The sequence below is a fragment of the Mauremys mutica genome, chromosome 8, assembly GCF_020497125.1.
Source record: "Mauremys mutica isolate MM-2020 ecotype Southern chromosome 8, ASM2049712v1, whole genome shotgun sequence".
Lineage (NCBI taxonomy): Eukaryota > Metazoa > Chordata > Testudines > Geoemydidae > Mauremys > Mauremys mutica.
Window position 1 is genome coordinate 41641536 of NC_059079.1, and position 19753 is coordinate 41661288.

Below are 19753 nucleotides of genomic sequence, written 5' to 3' on the forward strand. Positions count from 1 at the left end.
GCAACCTTCGTTCCTGAATCAACATAGACTCAATTTCACATACACAAACTAGGAGAACTTTGAAGGTTTGCATTCACCTGTCAGCCTACCTAGATCCTTATCCCATAGGTGACCAGTTATGTGTCCTTTTTAAGCCTCTCCACCTTTACACCTAAAAAGTATAGTTTGCATATGTGCTTTGTTGTATAATGACACAGGGCACAATCCTACAACCTTTAGGCATGTAAAACTCACAGAACTCAAGGCCATAGAAACTCAATGCCTATTGCCCATTTTCTGTACAATAGCTGTAAAAGTTGTGGGCTATTTCCTTACTGCTCTGAGTAGATTACATTGCTCCATTAAGTTTTGTTTTTTGTTTTTTGCAGCTTCATCTTTGAAAGATCCAATCTTGATCCTCTCTTCACCTTAACTTTTTTAATAATACAGTCTGAGAGAGAACACATCTAAATGGAAATTGCTTCTCAGGATTGTTGTAATAAATATATGCCAGGTATATCCTATGGGTAGATGTTGTTCGTTTTTCACTCAAAACAGTTAGGCTTGGGATGTGCAGAATTAGAACCTATTCCATATCTTGCATTTCTTAAATTGTTAAGGAAAGTGACATTTTTCAATGAACATTATTTTTGTTTATTTAACTAATGAACTGTATGACATTATAAAACAAAAACTCATGTATATTATTTGATGGGGCACATATTTACCTTCAACAACATTGACTACTTATTAACAAAAATTAATCGGCATTAAAACCTGTTGGTTTTATTTGGAAAAATTCAGAGTCTTGTCAGATCTATCAGAATGGATCTTTTGGGAAGCAAAGGCAAGGCTGAAGATCAAATTAGACTTCTCTTGCTGAACTTAAACATCTATGGAAAATTAAACACTTATCCGGGTGGATCCTCAGAATAAATCGTGGCTTTTTTGGCCCCTTATGTCAATTGAAGATCCTCATGAAGATTTAGCAAAGCGTATGGCCCTGCATTTTAAAAACACCTTAAAAGTAGTGAAATATTCACCCCCAAACAATCAGTATTCCTGAGGACAAAAGTTGTGAAGCCCTTAATTGAGCAGAACTCCCACTGAGAACAACGGGAGTTTTGTTCAGTTAAGGGCTGAAGAATATGGCTTTGAATACATAGTACATGAAGTGCTTTATGAAGAAAAGGCTTTTACAATTATAAGCTATCAGGCCAAGCTATACAATTCTGCTATATGCCAGGATTAATTTTATACACACACACACACACACTTCTTTTCTTCCTTTATTTTTTGTGGAAGTTATAGACAGATAAGTAGAACTGTGCAAATAACTGATTTTTTGGTTCTTTGGCTGAACTGAAAAATAAAAAACAAAAATAAAATAATTTCTGATAGAAACCTGAAGCAAATATATATAAAATTTGGGTTGAACTTTTTTTGTTTGACCCCCCTAACCCACCCCCCCAAATATTTAATTTTTGAGTTTTTTCGGCCTTTTAAAATAAAAGTGAAATAAATTTTAAAACAAAAAGTTGTTTTAAATTGAAAAATCTAATTCTTTCACATCGAAAAGACATTTGAATTGTTTCACCTTTTTTTTTTGATTAAACAATTTGGCAAATTTGACATGAATTCATGAGATGTTTCAGTAAACCCAATCTGCATTTTTTCAGTGAAAAAGAGTTTTTTCCAAAAAATGTCATCTGGCTCTAGAGGTAAGGATCACAACCAAATGGGTCTGTATTTCATCATGTAACCTGAGAAGCATCAATTGGATGGAATCCTCTATTTGCTAAAATATTTACTTATGACCAAATTCTGCCTTTGGACCTGCATCCAGATCAATTTGAATGCATATGGCAGTTCATTAATACAAGAATTTGTCCTTGTTTGACCTCCTTGTTCAATCTGCCCCCCTCAATTTCTACTGTAGTTTCTTAAACTCTAATTCTTGAAGTAACTGTGCAGGTTAAACTTACTTGTTCTCAGTTTACTGTATTTTCCTGATTTATCTGAAAGGAAATTAAAGTATTCCAAGAGCAAAGATTCCCATTTTATTTTCTGACATACATTATGAGTAGCCCCATTCACTGACTAGATTGAATCCAGAATCAATCAGATTAAAAACCTACACTACACCTGTGATGTTCAGTTTGCATTTGTTCTTTAATTTTATCCACTTAATTAGAAAATGCTGAGATCAAAATGAAACAGATTAACCTGTCACTTGTTTAAAAGCTGCACCATTATGGTAAAAGAAGAGAAAGCAACTGTTTTACAGCAGGTCTGGCAAATTGTCCCTTTCCTTTTTGGAGTATTTGCTCCTATCTCAGATCATTTTATTTCATATGACAAAACAAAATGTCTCTCTTGTTTTATATATGCAAAAAAACCTAACTCAAATGCAGCCATGGGGAAGGGCAGAGACAGTAGGTTTATTTTGCTTCACTGGTTTTATAACAAAAATGAAAGTTTCCATTTTGTGTGTTTTTAATTATTATTCTATAACTTTCCTAATTTAAGGAAATTCTTCTATTTTTGTTCTAATCACGTTGTGGTATTATCTCACTACATGAGCTTTCTGCATTTAATACCAACTAAAAACAGTTTGAAGGTTGAGAAGCATAGGGGTGTGTGTGTGTGTGAATATATATATATATATATACACACACAAATATTTTGTATATGTATAACTTGCCTTTGGTATAGCATGTATGCATGTGCATCTATATATTAAAAACTGATCAGGTAAATATTTTATTTTGCTTTATATAGTGTGGAATATGTGTAGATGAGTTCAGATGGATTGAACAATAAAATGAACATGACAAAATGGGTTTTAAGTCAGGAAACAGAACAGTAAAGCAATTTCCTGAGTTATTTAAATGCTTTCATTGGAGAAATGTCATTACATACTTGAGTTACACTGGAATATAATTATATAAACACCGCAAATAACAATGTTTTGCCAAGAAAAACAGAAGTTAATAGAGGGAAAATAGCTCCTGCATATTTCTTCATTTTAGGATCAGGTTCTCATTGAAATTTAAGGAATAAATCACAAGAAAGGTTCTAAATTTCTTTTAAGAGGCTATTGCCTTTGTCCTTATGCACATGCTTAGCTTTACACATCTGAGTGGCTTCTTATATATACAGTTCTCCCACAGATTCAGGGCTTGATCCTATAGTCTTCACTCATGACAAACTCCCATTGACTTCTCGAAGATAATTTCAGTGGAATTTTGTCTGAAAAATTCCGTAGGATTGATCCTCTAATAATAATGTCTATTATTTTTATTATGTTAGGAGATGGAAACTTGGTTACCAGCAATTAGTCCTATTCTTTTCTTGTTCCTTGTACAGAATGAAAGGAGTTTGTGTCTCTTATTACTTATATTTTTTGTCTTTTCTAAAGTACATAAGAAGTAACCACGTATCACCTGGCAAGAGTTCCTAACTGAAACAAAGGGCTGTGGAAGGGAGGGCAGAGAGAAGACACTAGACTAAAATACCATCTGACAATTAAGTGGCTGAATGGTTCCAGAAGTTTTCAATTGCTTTTTAAAGAATTTTGAACTGTAGTAGATTTTAACAGAATCCAAGTATGGTCCTACTCTGAAAATGACTCAGTAAAAATAGCACATCAGGTTCAACATTTATTATCATTCAGTGATTTTCATATCAAATGTGTTCTGTTTGGGTCATTATTTACCCTTATTTATACCCAATAATAATGATTTTAATGAGATTTCAGAGAAGTGACCAAGGTCAGAATTTGGTCCTTTTCCAGACCTGAAGACCATTCTGGTATCTGAAAGTCAAGCCTGGTTCTTTCCAGTTCCCCATCATCATCACCAGTAAACTGACGCAAATGAGGTGTGGGTGGGTGTGTTCATATGTGTGAGTAAGGTACCACTGCTCTACACATCATGGAAAATTTTTTGTAGTTGGAACTTAGGTCCCCACCCCACTCCTCTGTATGAGAATAAACCAAAGCGGAGTGAAGCTATGAAGTTTTATTTTGACTTTGACAGACCAATATTTTTAAAGCATCAATTACAAATTAAAGAATTTGTATTGTTTCTTGCATAAGCATAAAATTTGCTAGTCAGCAAAAAAAAGCACAATTTTAAATACATAAATAAACGAGTTGAAATATGTACCATATTTTATGAATTATTCATCATGTCAAATATTTCTCTCATGCCTTGGAACTGTTTCCCAACCTAATAATATCAGTTCCATATATTTATCATTATACCTTAGCACTATTTCAGTCACAGCACTGATTCTCATATTGCCCCCAAGCTCTATTTATTTATTTGCCTTACTAAAATTCAATGATGACATTCAATTTATGAAATAACATCACCCAGATCCAAAAGAAAGATCAATTTCTTGATGTTCTCTTTTTTGGGGGGATGGGGGGTGTTTTAAGACAAGTATCTATTTTGTTTAATATTTTTATTTAAAAAATCCACATTAAGTGACTTGTTTTAAATACTGTTGAATTGCAGTATTTAAAATGCTACTAATCTAGCTCAACCTCTTCAGGTGTTTTATTTCTCCTTAAAAAGATGAAACGTTGACATTAAAAGAAATGAAAAGACAGACAGTCAAGTTAGGCTACCATAAGCCCCCAGGATAGGGAGAATATCTGTCAAAGAGAAATAAATCAAATGCAGGTAAAAGGAAAGGGAAGAGGAGTATAATAAGGTTAGGGGGAAAAATAGGCAATAATATTATTCTGTCTCAAGCAATGGAATACACTTTTAGAACATGGATTTTTAGAGCAATATCTGTATAAACACGCTGCTTGCCTATAATGCACTTATTTACTTCCGAGTATCAAAGTCATGTGAATGCAACAGGAAGCAGAGTGATCCAAATTTACTGATGTGCCTGTTATGAAAATCTATTCTCTGAATAGCTAAGGATGAAGCTAGTACTGTACAATACACATTTGGACAGCCCCTGCCTGGGTGGGCTTTCAGTTGATGGGCCCTGTTCTGCAATCTGATCTATGTGATGTACCCTTATGGCCGCTCAGAAACAAGGGCACCATCTGCATGGATTCGATGGCAGGATCAGGGCCTAAATCACAGACACATAAAGCAAGATGCACAGACAGGGAAGGAGCTGGCATAGATATTTTATTGTATTTATTCCTTGTTCTGTTGGAGTCTCACAGAAGAAGTAAGTCTTTAGCCACTTGTTGAATGAGGGAGAGAGGACCTGGTATACTGGAAGTGGGAGGAGATGCCAGGTATAACAGGCAGGATTGGAAGAAGGTACAGCGAGGGGAGTGGAAGGAGGAAACAAATTACTGTTGAGGCTGGATGTTAGAAGAGGGAGATGTGGATTTTTAAAAATGCAGCAATCTCCCTTCCTGAACATTTTCCTAACATCATTGGGTTTGTCATAACTCCATAGTGATTTGGCCTAGAAGCTGCTAGCTTCTTTCTGTGTTTTGGTGTAGATTAGGTTGGCTGCCTTTGGCTAAACATGGTGGAACAGGGTAAGTGTTGTTTAATTATTAAAATGGTTTATGAATACATGTTGCTTTCCCACCACCCATAGGACCTTGCAAAATTGTCATGGCCTCCACTCTCACTTGCAGTGTCCCAGAGGTTCTAATGTAGATAACCACAATGGGGAAGCATTGAGCAGAGCACTGTACAGTGAAGAGCAGAACAGAGAGACATGTGAGGATGAAACAAGGGAGAAAAATGACATCGGAAGCTGGGGAGGTGGTTTTAAGAGAAATTAGTTTCATTTTTGCACAGCTTGCAAGGGCCATAAGGGGTTGTATCACTATCGATATGCAATTGAGTTTCTAAAAGAAAATTCACTATCCCAATACTTTAAGATGAGTTAAGATTGTAAATCTCTCTCAGATATAGAGGGGAAAGTCCCTCTGATCCTGTGCTATGCATACACATTCACCCATCCCCCACCTCCCAGGAATGATCTCAGTTTGTTTATTTGCTCAGACTCACACATTAGAATATAATCTCTCTCCATTTCTTCCCTAGAGAGGGCAAGCTCAAGGCTAATACTGCCCTGCATTTCAGATAAAACAAATGCACCCACATTGGATGAGTCATAAAAATGAGATTTATTTATTTATGTATTTATTTTTGTAAAATAGTCCAAATAGTTTTTTCCTCTCTCGTCCTTCAAACCCAGAAATTTTCATGAGAAAGCCAATTAAATGAAGCAGATAGAAGAGGAAAGAGAAGAATGGAAACAGACAGAGAACTTCTCTTTTCTTCACTCATTCTAATTGTTGTTGTTTGAACTCAGTTGATTGAATATATCTAATCACATTTTCAGTAGAGTTTTTAAAAAGGGCTTTATAAAAAAATCACTGCCTCACTATCTGTGGCATAGAAATGTGATGGCGGGGAAAGATTAGTACCAAAGTCCATTTTACGTGGGGCCCAAAGGAAGAAACCTCTTTGCAAACTGATTGTAGTTCAGGCTAGGGGAGGGTCCTGCAGCTTCCCAAATGCTCTGATGTGCTTACGCCTCTGCAACATCTCCGCTCCTTCTACCTGCCCAGCTCCTACCTGCCAGTCTAGCAGTTTGTATTTCCATTTTTTTGAGCCCCTCCAATTTATTTGCATACTGGCCCTTTATCCTGAATCCATCCCTGAGCTGGGAACTGATGGAGAGAAGGGACTAGAGGGAAAGAAATGTCTGCATTTAAACTATCCTTTTATCTATCCCCACCCGCTCCCTTCCCGATCTCAGATGCACTTCCAGCAGCAGTTTGTGGCTCAACAACCACTCTCAGCTCTCCCTTTCCATTGAAAAAAAATTAAAACAGGAACCTACATTAATGTTTTCAGGAGAAGTTGAAAAATGACAGTGACTATTGAGCTACATTATGCTGCTCAAAAGGCAGCTAAGCTCAGGGGGACGTGACCTATGAGAGTCGGGATCCTTTTAAAAAAGAGTAATAAATAGCTTCAAAAGGTATTTATAATTGCCTGGAGAAGCTCTAGACTTTTCCTTATGGTAGCTTGGAAGCAGCTTGCATATGTCCAATGGCATAAAATAGCAAGCAAACTTGGAGGAAGAACTGTAGGAGGGGGTGAGGGACAATAGCTATCAGGAATGGTTTGACCATTACAGAATTTTGCTCCCAGCTTGTGGCCTGTGCTAAAGATATTTTAGTCACCCAGACTTTTATTAGCCAGGCAGAGAAACAATTGTTAGCAAACACTTGCCCATCAGCAACCTCAATACACTATCTTCAAATTTGGTGGTTGAGGCCTTATCTACTCTGCAGAATTTTGTCTGCAAAAGGCAGCTTTTGGCAGCAAAACAGTGGAGGAGTACACACTGCAATGGCGACAAAATAAAACCACCTGAGTGAGAAACATAGAGCTTTTTGCGCAAAAGTTTTGTCGACAAAGTGCCAGTGCCGTTCGTTATGTCGACAACATAACTGGCCTCCTCCAGTATCCCAGAATGCTCATTGTGACCCATCTGCTCACTGTTTTGAAGTCAGCTGCCCTGCAGGCATGCCCTTTCAAAGCTCCAGGAAGCTTTGACATTCCTCAGCCTGGAGAGCTCACAGAGCTGCTGAGGATTCTGCTCCTGGAATCATAGGCAGGCAGGCAGAGTGGGCTGCTGCTGTGGGAGAAAGGGGAAGAGACTGCTGTGAAGAGCCGGGGGCTGATATGAGGGGTCCCCCTCCCTCCAAGTTTGGTTGTTCAGGCAACACACCCACTTCCCCAACACACACACAGTCTCTCACATATCCATTCCCCCCATGCACAGTCTCTCACACACTTCCCCAACTCATACTGGTTCTCTCTTCCTCCCCCACCCCCACCCCCACTTCAGTTGAAAAGCAGCTGGCAATCTAGTAGGATGCCCATGGAAGATGGAGTTGAGAAAACTGCACCATGTGATGCTGCACCTGCCCCATGAGGCATTGCAAACCCTTCCCAAAGCATGGTGTTGTAGAAGCAGGATTTTATAATTGTACTATGAGAATTAATGTATGATTTGATTTTATCCTGCCAGCCACCCTTTTTGAATAGCAGAAAGGAATGACAGAACAGAACAGTCATATCCTTATGACTTATTATGGTCACCCTTTTGTTTTAGGATAAGTTATAATGTCTACTATGGTTTCCTATATGTATTACAAATTAAGCACTCTAACTAAATATACATTTCTTTGTTTTAAGGTTTAGAAAGTAAGAGACAAGATCACAGAATATCAGACTTGGAAGGGACCTCAGGACACCATCTAGTCCAACCCCCTGCTCAAAGCAGGACCAACCCCAGACAAATTTTTGCATGAGATCCCTAAATGGCCCCCTCAAGGATCAAACTCACAACTGTGGTTTTAGCAGGCCAATGCTCAAACCACTGAGCTATCCCTCCCCACACTGTATTTACTGTGTCTAAGTTAAGGAGATTAGCAGAACGTTGAAGGCCTGGACCCCAATGTAAATTGTTTTGATTATAAGATTTAGGAAGGCTTAATTTACAATGCCTTTTCTTGCTCAACATAAAAACTGCTGTATACCTTTAACTGTGAAAGACTGTTTGTGTGAATGAGGAATATATGCATCAGGAAAAGATAAGGTGCGAAGGCCATTATTATAGCCAAATGTTCAAAGAAGACGGAGTGAAGAGACTTAATGACATCATCAATGTGCATCCATAATGAAGAAAGGGCAGATTGACAACCCTGAGGGGAAGGCTGGCACCCCTAAGGACAATTGATTAAATCTAAACCAGGACAGGATGACCCTCTCGGAGGTGTATTTGAATGTTTAGACCACTTAAGAAGTAACGGGTCAGAAACTGACACACCAAAATCCATAGACTTCAACAGAGAAAAAAGACTATAAGAACAGGGTTTGGGTTCATCTTGTCACACGCCAGAAGCATCGGCTCGCGACTGACAGAACCCAGCTCCCCTCTGCGACCAATCTGGCTGGCCACTAGATTGATCCAGACTCTGGACTGGTAACTATAAACATCAACTGGCAGGACTCTCTGTGTGTGTATGTGTATGACTAAAAAGCATGTGCTAACTGCTGTATTCTCAACAAACGCGGAATTTTTGCCTTCTCCTCTGTAACCCTTCTGCCGGGCCGAAACAATAGCAGCAAGGGCCGGGTTCAATACATAGGGGTCCCTTCCCCACAACATAATGCAAACCAGCTCGAGCCCCCACCCAGTGACCTGGGAAAATCTTACACACACCCCTGGGCGCCTGGAGGAGGCAATACTTCCCCTCTCGCAAGCACAGACTCTTGGTGTAGCAGAAACGGTTTAATTACATGAGATAAACAACAAGCATTAAACTGGGAAAATACCTCAACTAGAGTTCATAGGTCAAACCGTGAGCAAAGACCCACCCCAGCAAATTGGGCCGTGTCCTTCTCTCGGGGCCCTTGAGTCCAGCAACTCCCAAATCACCCACAGTCCCAAAAGTCCCACAATCCAAAAGTCTCTGTCCCGGGTCAGTGCAGCCCCAGAGTTCAAGAGTCTCTCTGCAGAGGTCCTCCTCCCCAGCCTGGGTAGAAAGGGGCACCTTACGTGGGTTCAGGGCCAACTGCCCTGCCTCTTTGTGGGGTTCTGCTTCCACTAGTCGTCCCCGCAAACAGCTCAGCTCCGCTTGCTCTGTGGGCTGCTTCGCTCTGCCAGCTGCTCTGGTCCACCAGCTGTCCTGTGAGCCACTCTAGCCGTCCTCACGAGCTGCTTGGCTCCACTCACCCAGGGCTGCACAAACTGCTCCACTCCGCTCTGCCAGCTGCTCTGCTCCACGGTATTGCTTCAGGCTCCCCCACTCGTAAGCACAGTACTCAGTGCTCTCAGCTCAGCAAGTCCAGCTCTTAGTGATTCCAGCTCATAGTAGGGGAGCCCCAGTGCCAGTGAGTTCAGCTCAGTAACCTGTATCTAGATTCTTAAGGGAATCAAAAATTAACTCTGACATTCCACAGTGGAGAGAGGCACCAGTGGGACTGGTGCTTCTGGTTCACACAAGAAGCCTGCACCACTCAGTACAGATATCTGTCCCCAGCCTCTCTCCTTTCAATGGGTTTTGGAACTCATGTGCCCCATCAAGCAAGCGCTATCCAGCTGACAATGAAACCCCCCATCACAAGACAATTTTGTAGTTCCCCATTTACCCAATCAGGGTGACATTTCATTCCTCCTGCCCCAATAACAACGAAATTGGGGCTCTCACAGCTGTGAAAATAACCATCCCATGCTGCTTTGCGGTATGCTAAGTGGGGTGGGAGTGCCCATGCAAATAACCAAAATACCAATGCAACACTTTAAACTTCGTTCTGCACTCCCCATAATTTACCACCAGATGTCAGGGTGGGGCTCATCCTGACTCTGCTTACACCTCTATAAAAGATCCCGAGTGCTTTGTACAGCATAACAGTGTGGCCAGTTGCGCAGTGTGGACACACAACAGCAGTTTAATAAAGCGCTTAAATTAAAGCGGCATAACTTTTGTCAACAAAACTCTGCAGTGTAGACAAGGCCTGAGTTACATGTGTAAAATTTCACCTGCTGGGAAACTCTGATATTGTGTACCTCCACTACTATTTTCCAAAGAAAAAAGGGTGGAATATTGTACTGAAGGCATGTGAATTGCATATTTACTAGGCTACACGTAAACTGGAGAATGGAAAGAGAAATTAAAAAGTAGAAGTCCCTTCTTGTCTGCTCTCAGTACAGTTTTCTCCTTGCTCTGTTTAACACCCTGAGTGCAAACATATAAAGTTAAATTGTCCATCCATTAACTGAGAAGGTTTCAGTACTGTAGGGTATATGGCATGCTTGTCAGTCAAGTGAGTGTCACTGTGTTACTCACCATGTCACTTAGAATGTGGCATGCTAGAAACTGGCAGTAAAGTATCACAACAGATCTGTGACATGACTGTCACTTCACTGAGATGCATGCAAGATGCCCTAATAACTTCCAGTCTCTACTCCCTTGTTTTGGAAACTAATACTTTGTGGATTTTTGGAAATCATTGCCTAGGATACTTCACTGAGCAATAATCTTTTGGAATAAGATTTCTGACTTTGGTTGTCCACCACCAATATCAGTGTTCTCTAGAGAATGTTAGTCCCAACCAGGATGATATTCCCTATGGATGCAGATTAAAGAATAACCAAGAGTCGGATCATCCCCACTCACAGAAAACCATTTTCCCCAGATCATTCTGTTGGGGAAGAGATGCAGTCCCAGACCTTAAAAAGAGCTCTCGGTAAGACCACAATTTGTATCTCTCACCAACAAAAGCTTGTCCAGTAAGAAATATTACCTCAGCCACCTTGACTTTCTAATATATTGGGACCAATACACCTACAAAAAATACTTCATAACCAGAGCTTTAACTTTTGCTAAATAAAGTACTTGATGTAAGCTTATTGCAGCACCTCAGTTACATTTTCTATTTTTTAAAGTACGGGTGAGACTAAGAAAAATAGACCATGTGGGAGGAGGGGAGGGAGGTAATAGGAAGATTAGTTCTGTGGCACAGGCAATGTCTTTATTTACAGGGAAAAAACACAAATGAAAAGATTAACCTGACCACTGAGGACAAATTTAACATAAGCCTACCTCAGGCTCATCATTACCAGTATGTCACTCCTGACCTTGAAAAGCTTTAATATTAACTGAAAGAAAAGGAGTAGGACTAGGATACAAACCTCGACAAATTGCTACTCTGAATTCTATGCATCAGTAATTATCCAAAGGTTTCTGCCCCAAGAAGCAGGGGGGCCTGAGATATTTATCACACATTTCCAGGACATGGTGACTTTCATAGGCCCCTCTTGTGTAGAGAATAATTGAGGCAAAGATAGCATCCCATCCTAACTCACCCCACCTTCCATTACCCTTCCAGATTCAGGAGGGCAGACAGCACCTGGCAGCAGCTATTTTGAAGAGAAAAGTTAGTCTAGCAGAAACAGGAAGAAAATTGAGGCCCTTGCAAATGATTACAGGAGGCCCATGTCTTGACAGAGACACTTTTCATGGTGGTGTGTGTGTGTGTGTGTGTGTGTGTGTGTGTGTGTTGCTGAGTCCAAAACATCATGGGTGGGACCAGTGTGGTATGGGACTCAGTTATTTGAGAAATTGCTCCATGTCTAGTCAAGATTGTGACAGCCTTTTGTGACAGCCTCGTTATTGATTCCTGAGGATGAACTGCCTAAGGAAGGCAAGGCTTTTCCAATGGAAGGCCCAGGCCTCTGGAACCTGTTCTCCCTGATTCTCTATTTCATAAGTTTCAGGATGCAGTGTAAGTGCTGACTTTCCCCTCTCAAGTGTTTAAATAATCTCCAGAACATTTTTAGCCATGGATTGTATATTTATTAGTGTGTCTTCAATACTAAGGTGCCAGATATTCTCTGAAGATTTGGATTATTTTTAGTAGACGTAAAGTGTCCAGATTTCATGGCAATGGGCAATTTTAAAAGAAAAACTAATCAAATCAATCAGATTCTTATAGCAACTGCTGCAGAATTTTGTGTATTTAATTTGGGATTAGGCTTTTCTCAAACTGAGTCCTTGAAGCATGTAGTACCTCTATGGCTGACACCTGTGAAAATTTAACTTGGAGAGAAAATATCCATAAGCAAGATAAATAGAAAATGCAAAATACTATAAATATAAATTGCACAGAATGACATTTTTAATCAGATGAATAAGCAATCTCAGCAAATTCAGCTATAATTTACCAATAGTTAACATTTCTCTTTGATCTGCAGGGTTCATGTTTCCTGTACAACTATCTATTTTTTTTAATTTAAAGGTCATAATTCATGTGCATTCATTTATAATTAAAATTTATTTTAAACATGATTCAGCAAGTATGAGCACTTCCATTAAATCTAAAGGTTCAGTATTTTCTAAACAGGCCTTCTCTCTTTTGTGGTCACAAACCACACCCTCTCAACATCTGCAGTTCTGTCTACAAATCAGAGTAACTGCAATTTGAGCTGATGGCTAATTCTCCAATCACCAATTCTACAGGTGAAAATTCCATTCACAAATACTGAGGCAGTGCCTTGAATTTATAGAAGGGCTCAGAACACATGGCTGGGGTCAGAGTTTCAGAAGACCTCAGTTCCCATTTAGGCATCAAAATAAGTAGTAAAAAATTTATTTAGGCATAAGCTTTCATGGACTAAAACCCACTTCATTAGATGCATGTAGTGGAAAATACAGTAGGAAAATATATATACACCAAAAACATGAAACATGCCATACCAACTCCAAGGAGACTAATCAATTAAGGTGAGCTATTATCAGCAGGAGAAAAAAAACTTTTGTAGTGATAATCAGGATGGCCTATTTCAAACAGCTGACAAGAAGGTGTGAGTAACAGTTGGGGGAAAATTAGCATGGGGGAAATAGTTTTTAGTTTGTGTAATGACCCATCCACTCCCAGTCTTTATTCAAGCTTAGTTTAATGGTATCCAGTTTGCAAATTAATTGCAGTTCTGCAGTTTCTCATTGGAGTCTGGTTCTGAAGTTTTTTTTGTTGAAGAATTGCAACGTTTAGGTCTGTAATTGAGTGACCAGAGAGGTTGAAGTGTTCTCCGACTGGTTGTTGAATATTATAATTCTTGACATCTGATTTGTGTCCATTTATTCTTTTGCATAGAGACTGTCTGGTTTGGCCAATGTACATGGCAGAGGGACATTGCTGGCACATGATAGCATATATCACATTGGTAGATGTGCAGGTGAACAAGCCTCTGATGGTGTGGCTGATGTGATGAGGTCCTATGATGGTATCCCTTGAATAGATATGTGGACAGAGTTGGCAATGGTCTTTGTTGCAAGGATAGGTTCCTGGGTTAGTGTTTTTGTTCTTGTGTGCTGGTGAGTATTTGCTGGTGAGTATTTGCTTCAGGTTTGGGGGTTGTCTGTAAGCAAGGACTGGCTTGTCTCCCAAGATCTGTGAGAGTGAGGGATCATCTTTCAGGATAGGTTGTAGATCCTTGATGATGTGCTGGAGAGGTTTTAGTTGGGGGCTGAAGGTGACAGCTAGTGGCGTTCTATTACTTTCTTTGTTGGGCCTGTCCTGTAGTAGTTGACTTCTGGGTACTCTTCTGGCTCTGTCAATCTGTTTCTTCACTTCAGCAGGTGGGTATTGAAGTTTTAAGAACACTTGATAGAAATCTTGTAGGTGTTTGTCACAAATGTGGTTGTATCTTAGAGCTTGGCTTTAGACAATTAATCGTGTGATGTGGTCTGGATGAAAGCTGGAGGCATGTAGGTAGGTATGATACAGACTAACACGGCTACCACTCTAAAATAAGTAGTGAGATTTTAGACCCCTGTTTAGGTGCTGAGATCTTTCAGCTTCACATGTAGGTGCTGATTACTTTTGAAAATCTGGTTCCACATAAATGAAACAGCTAATGTAATGCCAAACAATTTCTATTAACAATGGTAAAACACTGGCTTACAATTAGGAACAAACTAAAGCATTTACCCAGAGGTCTAGGATCAAATCGATTCTGAAACATTTTACAATTCTCTTATTAAACCTTGATATAACAAGACAAGAGATTTTTTTTTCTGAAAAAGGATGTTGACATTCTTTAAAGGTGTGGGGAGGGAGGAAATGATCACTTTAATGATTTTCTATTGTGTCTCTAAGCTGATATAAAAGCAGTGAATATCAGACAAAAAGTTACAGCACTAAATGACAGAAATGGCAAAAATGGCAGTGAATGTAGCACTCTCCTAGGGAACCTTTATCACTGAGCTGCTTGAGTTAGGCTTTTCTGAGCAGCCTGTAGTTACCCTCAGTTCATGCTGGTCAGGTCTTTTACCAAGAGAGTTTTTCTTTTAGTATTTATGTAGTGCAGCAGGCAACTGTTTACCTCAGGGGCATGAAAGTAAATCCGGATGCGTTTGATCCATAGTGCCACAGCAGCTCTGTTGCCTATGGAAACAAAGGCTCCTTTTGAGGGAGTTCACACAGCAGAGGCTGTGACGGCAAATAATCTCATCAATTTCAGCCACTGCATTATTTGCAGGTATTTTGCTGCAATATTTATGTATATATAGAAAGCAGAACATATACATAAATAAAATAGTATATTTAATATGGTAAAATTATATGATGAAAGGATTCCTGAGTTTGATGCTAATAGCATGTTACCTTATTTAAGCAACATAATCCCCTTTTATACAAATTGATACTGTAAATTTAATATATTTTCAAACTAGAACCATGTCCTTTATTTTCCTCCCCCTTTCACCATGTAGGGAGGAAAGTACCTTACAGACAACAGCATGGCAAATTGGTTTTATGCTTACTCACAAATTCAGCTTTAGAAGACAGCCCTGAGCAGGGAGTTTTAAGATATTGGTGACAATGAATTACACTTCAGGAACACCTCCTGTTAAATGCTGCTTTTGAAGTGTTCAGAGGGTGTTGTACCTCCATTTATCTATGGCTCTCCATGTGCTTTACAAGCATTCAATCAATTAAGCCTCCCAAAACCCCTGTGTGAGATGGTTGTAACAAGATGCTTTTTTTCCTGATTGAGAGCTGGAGAGGCCACAGAGTGAGTCAGGCACAGCCAGGGTTTGAACCCCCAAATTCTCATCCTCAGCATCCCCATTTTAACTACCAGACATCAGTTGGAAAGATCTTCAGCTGGTGTAAGTCAGCATAGCCTCAGTGGTGTAAATTTACACTGACTGGGAATTTGGCCCAATACCTCTTCTACCTTCTCTATAGTGATATTGCCTAATAATAGACATATCTTATCTCCCACTAAAGTAATATTTGGCTATGATGTCCCCAAGACCACCTCTCAATCTGGGTGAAACACTGTCTCCGCAACTGAACTGCAGAGAATGTTTGGCAGCTGAGGGCACCTTGTCAAACTTGTTCCCACTTGTACTTCACCAAAGCCAGAATATGGTGGAGCAAGATGTGTCTGTTCTATAAGGCCTTTGAATTAAGTATTGATTACTTGATGGTGAATGAAATTAAAGTAGGGAGTATCCTGGTCTGATTCCCCACCACCACCACCACCACCCCATTCTTATAGACCAGCATTTTTTGGAAGGTCTGTTTTAAATTTTTACTTTCATATGCAGACATCCACAATATCAATAGGTGTACAAATACATGGATAATTCTTTGATTCTGGCTTTCTATATAAGTACCAGTTTATAAACAGAAATCATTCTATAAGATAATTTACAAGGTAACAATTAGAGCTCCATTTAAATTGAAGTTGAATTCTACTTTAAGGGGTTGGGGCCAAAGGAACTCTGAATATGTCATCAGTATAAATATTAACATATCCATGAATAAGTAACTTTAAAAACAGAATTGTGAGGACAAAATGTAGCTTCTCAGCCTTGCAGTGGATGTCTAAGATCATTTGAATGATTTATTGATAAGCTACTATACAGAGGTAGTTCAAAGAGGACAGGCTGGACTTTTTGTTATTAAAAAATAAGTTGATTCCAAGGGTGTCTGACATTGTTATGAATTCATGCATAAAAAAGTAGTATGGGTGGGGATGCTTTGCCTGACAGTGAATTTCACAATAGAAAAAATCTTCAGTTACTGAAGATCACAGATAATCAGGGGCTGGAGAGCTAGCCCCAGCAGAAGCAGTTCCATTTTGTCCCACTGTGTTGGCCTGGGCCCAGCTCCCTGCTCTGGCCCACTGACTCACTCCATTAGGCGGAGACTTGAGAAGCCCACCACAGCAGGCTTTGCCTGCAGAGCTGGGCATGTGCACAGGGGGAAGTTGGTGAACTGGTAGGTAGATAGGTGGGGGGTAGGGTCTTAGCCCTAGCCTAGGGCCATCAAGTGTTCCCATCGATTTCCATTGGATTCTTTCACATGATTAGCAGTTTGCAGCTTTGGGGCCTACTAGCACTAAATGTAGCGAAAAAGAAAAAAACTAAAATTCTGGGGCAAATCCTCACAACATCCTCATGCTAAATAGTCCTATTGACATCAGTGTGATTACTAGCATATGGAAAGCAAACAGGATTTGGCCAGCTATAGAGACCATCTAGCTAAAGGTCTTCCTAAAGTAGCAAAATGTATTGAGAAAAAAATAAAAAGTTGCATATAATATTGCATATAATAACAATTATTCTTAACATTATGCCAGTTGTGCTCAAGATACCTGATACAACAATAATAACGCAATAGTCACATCACCTCACAGGCGTAAGAAGTTGGAGACAACAACTATAAATTAGGGGCAAAGGTCATAGCCAGGAGGAGTTTTTGAAAAATAGAAATATAACCTTGAGGTTATACAGCTAAAAGGGTTGGAATAAAGGAAGCGTTTTAAAAGAAAGATCAGCTGTAAGATCATCAGGCAGACATTTTATAATTTATTTTAACCCCAGCCCTTAACAAGCGGGTAAGGAGCATATTGAGGAAGACGGAGGATTGTGATGCAAAATCAGGCACAGTTTGGAAGTACGGTAATATGTGCAATAGAACTTAAGGTATTATATTCAGCTTAAAAGATTAAAAGATGAAAAATAAAAGTGTTCTTCCTAATTAGATAAGCCATATGGTATATGGGATAAATCCTGGTAGTAGAATGTCTTATAATTACAACCTTATTTTTGACCAGATCCTATTATTTTTCTCCTGTTTTGTACTTTTGGTTTATTTCCTGAAAAAAAATCAGAGATCTTATATGATAACAAATGCACTTCATTAACAAAAGATATCTTCTGTTAAAAACCAGATGGTAATAAATATGGTCTCTCATTTTGAAAGGTGAGCTTCTTCTCTAAAATGAAAATGAAGTTAGATCTTCTAGCAAAACCTTTAACTCACAAGATGCTGTGAACATTCTGTAGAGAACAAAGTTTTGACTTTTCTTTCAAGAATTCATTTCCTTCTCAGTGAAATTCACTGATACTTCTTATTTTGATGAAAATGTACCATAATGTAACATTCTATGATATAGATTCCAGAAGCTTATTCCAGCCCTTGATATTTCTTGTGTTTATGATAGAACAGTATGATACTGTGCAAGTAAGGAAAGACCAGTAGATTTCAGGGAGAGAAAAATGTATTTTTATAAAGGTAAATTAAAAATTTGCTGTAAGCTAAATGCTCAGCACAGCTTGGTTACTGAGATCATTCAGAACATAGAAGTGTGAGTTGCTCTGTTTACATATTAGAAGTAAAATCCACCCAAGATCAACAGTTCCTGCTCAGAAGTCCAGTGGTATCAGTTTAAAATAACAGTTCCACTGTATTTTCTACTGAGTCCCAATAGTCCAAAGTCCTGAGCCTCCTCAACTCCCATTCACTAAAATGGAAGTCAAGGGTACTCAGTGCCTCACAGGATGAGGCTTTACATTTCTACAGCTAACTAACATTGCCACTTTCCTGTATGCACTGCCACCACTGTCATACAGACATACATACTTTATAGCTCACTTCCCTTTACACTTTAATATCAAGTGGCTGAAACAGGCTTATGTCAGTTCTGCTGTTCTGACTGCTGAGCAAAAAGGACAGGAAATCATTACAGTCAAAACATTTCTAGCAAAGGTCACTTTAATAGAAAATTACATCAATCACCTTGAAGAAAAAAGTACTTTTCAACTGATGTCATTCGTTCATGGGCTAATATCACCTTTAGTTTTAAAAAGTTAAGCTAGTTCTTGAGACAAATCATTAAAAATTAACTATGTCTTCAACAGAGATTTGAATCTTGTGTGAGCAGGTAGGATTTGATTAGTTGTTTTGCATGATGGCCTAAGTGATTATCTAGACTTCTTTTTTCTAAAGATATTACTGTGGAAATAATCTTAATGGGAACAAATCAACTAGAGCAGAGGAACATATGGAGTTTTTCCATCTTTGGTACTCTTTAGTTAGCTTCCTCTTAGGAATAATATACAGTTTAATTAATTGTTAGAAAGTGTTTTGAGATCCTCATATATTTGGTGGTATATAGGTGAAAAGGACAGGCATTATTATAACTGTAATTCAGGCACATGTATATCCTGGATTATAAAACGCATGTAGCAAAGTGTCTGTTTGGATACAGTAAAATGATAGTCTAAAGGACAGATTTTCAAAAATAGCCTCTAAAATTGAAGGTGCCACCTAAAACTTTGACTGGTGCATGTAAACTGGATTTGCACACACATATCAGAGGCTTAATCTTTCTATGCTTAGTACACATACTGCCTGATCCGAAGGCATTGCTTCCATTGACTTCAGTGGAGCAGGATCAACCCCATAGGCCACAATTCAGCAAAGCCTTCAAGCACATGTTTAAGTCCATCCTGCTTTAGCAAAGCACATGCTTAATTCCATTGAAGTCAATGTGCAAAGAGATTGAAGTGTGCGTTTCAGTGCTTTGCTGAATAAGGATGGACTGTTGATTTGGAATCATTCATGTTGCAAGATCAGCCTCCTTTAGGTAGCTAAAGGCCTAATTTCCAGACGTTCTGGGCACAGAGAATTTTTGTTCAAACGTCTAACTAGCCACTTTCTATAAGCATATGCAATTTACACAAATCCAAAAAATCTGGACAAGCAAAACTGAATTCATAAGGTTGCAATTCAAGATAAGACCCCTTTGAAAAACTTTATTTATCATAAGTAGCTTGGTAAAGATCAATATCTTGCCACAGTGCATATGATTTAACACTAATTAGCTGCTCTTCAGCAGGTGAGTTTAATGAGACTAGTTACACACACAGGTTAAGTACAGGTGTGATGTTTTC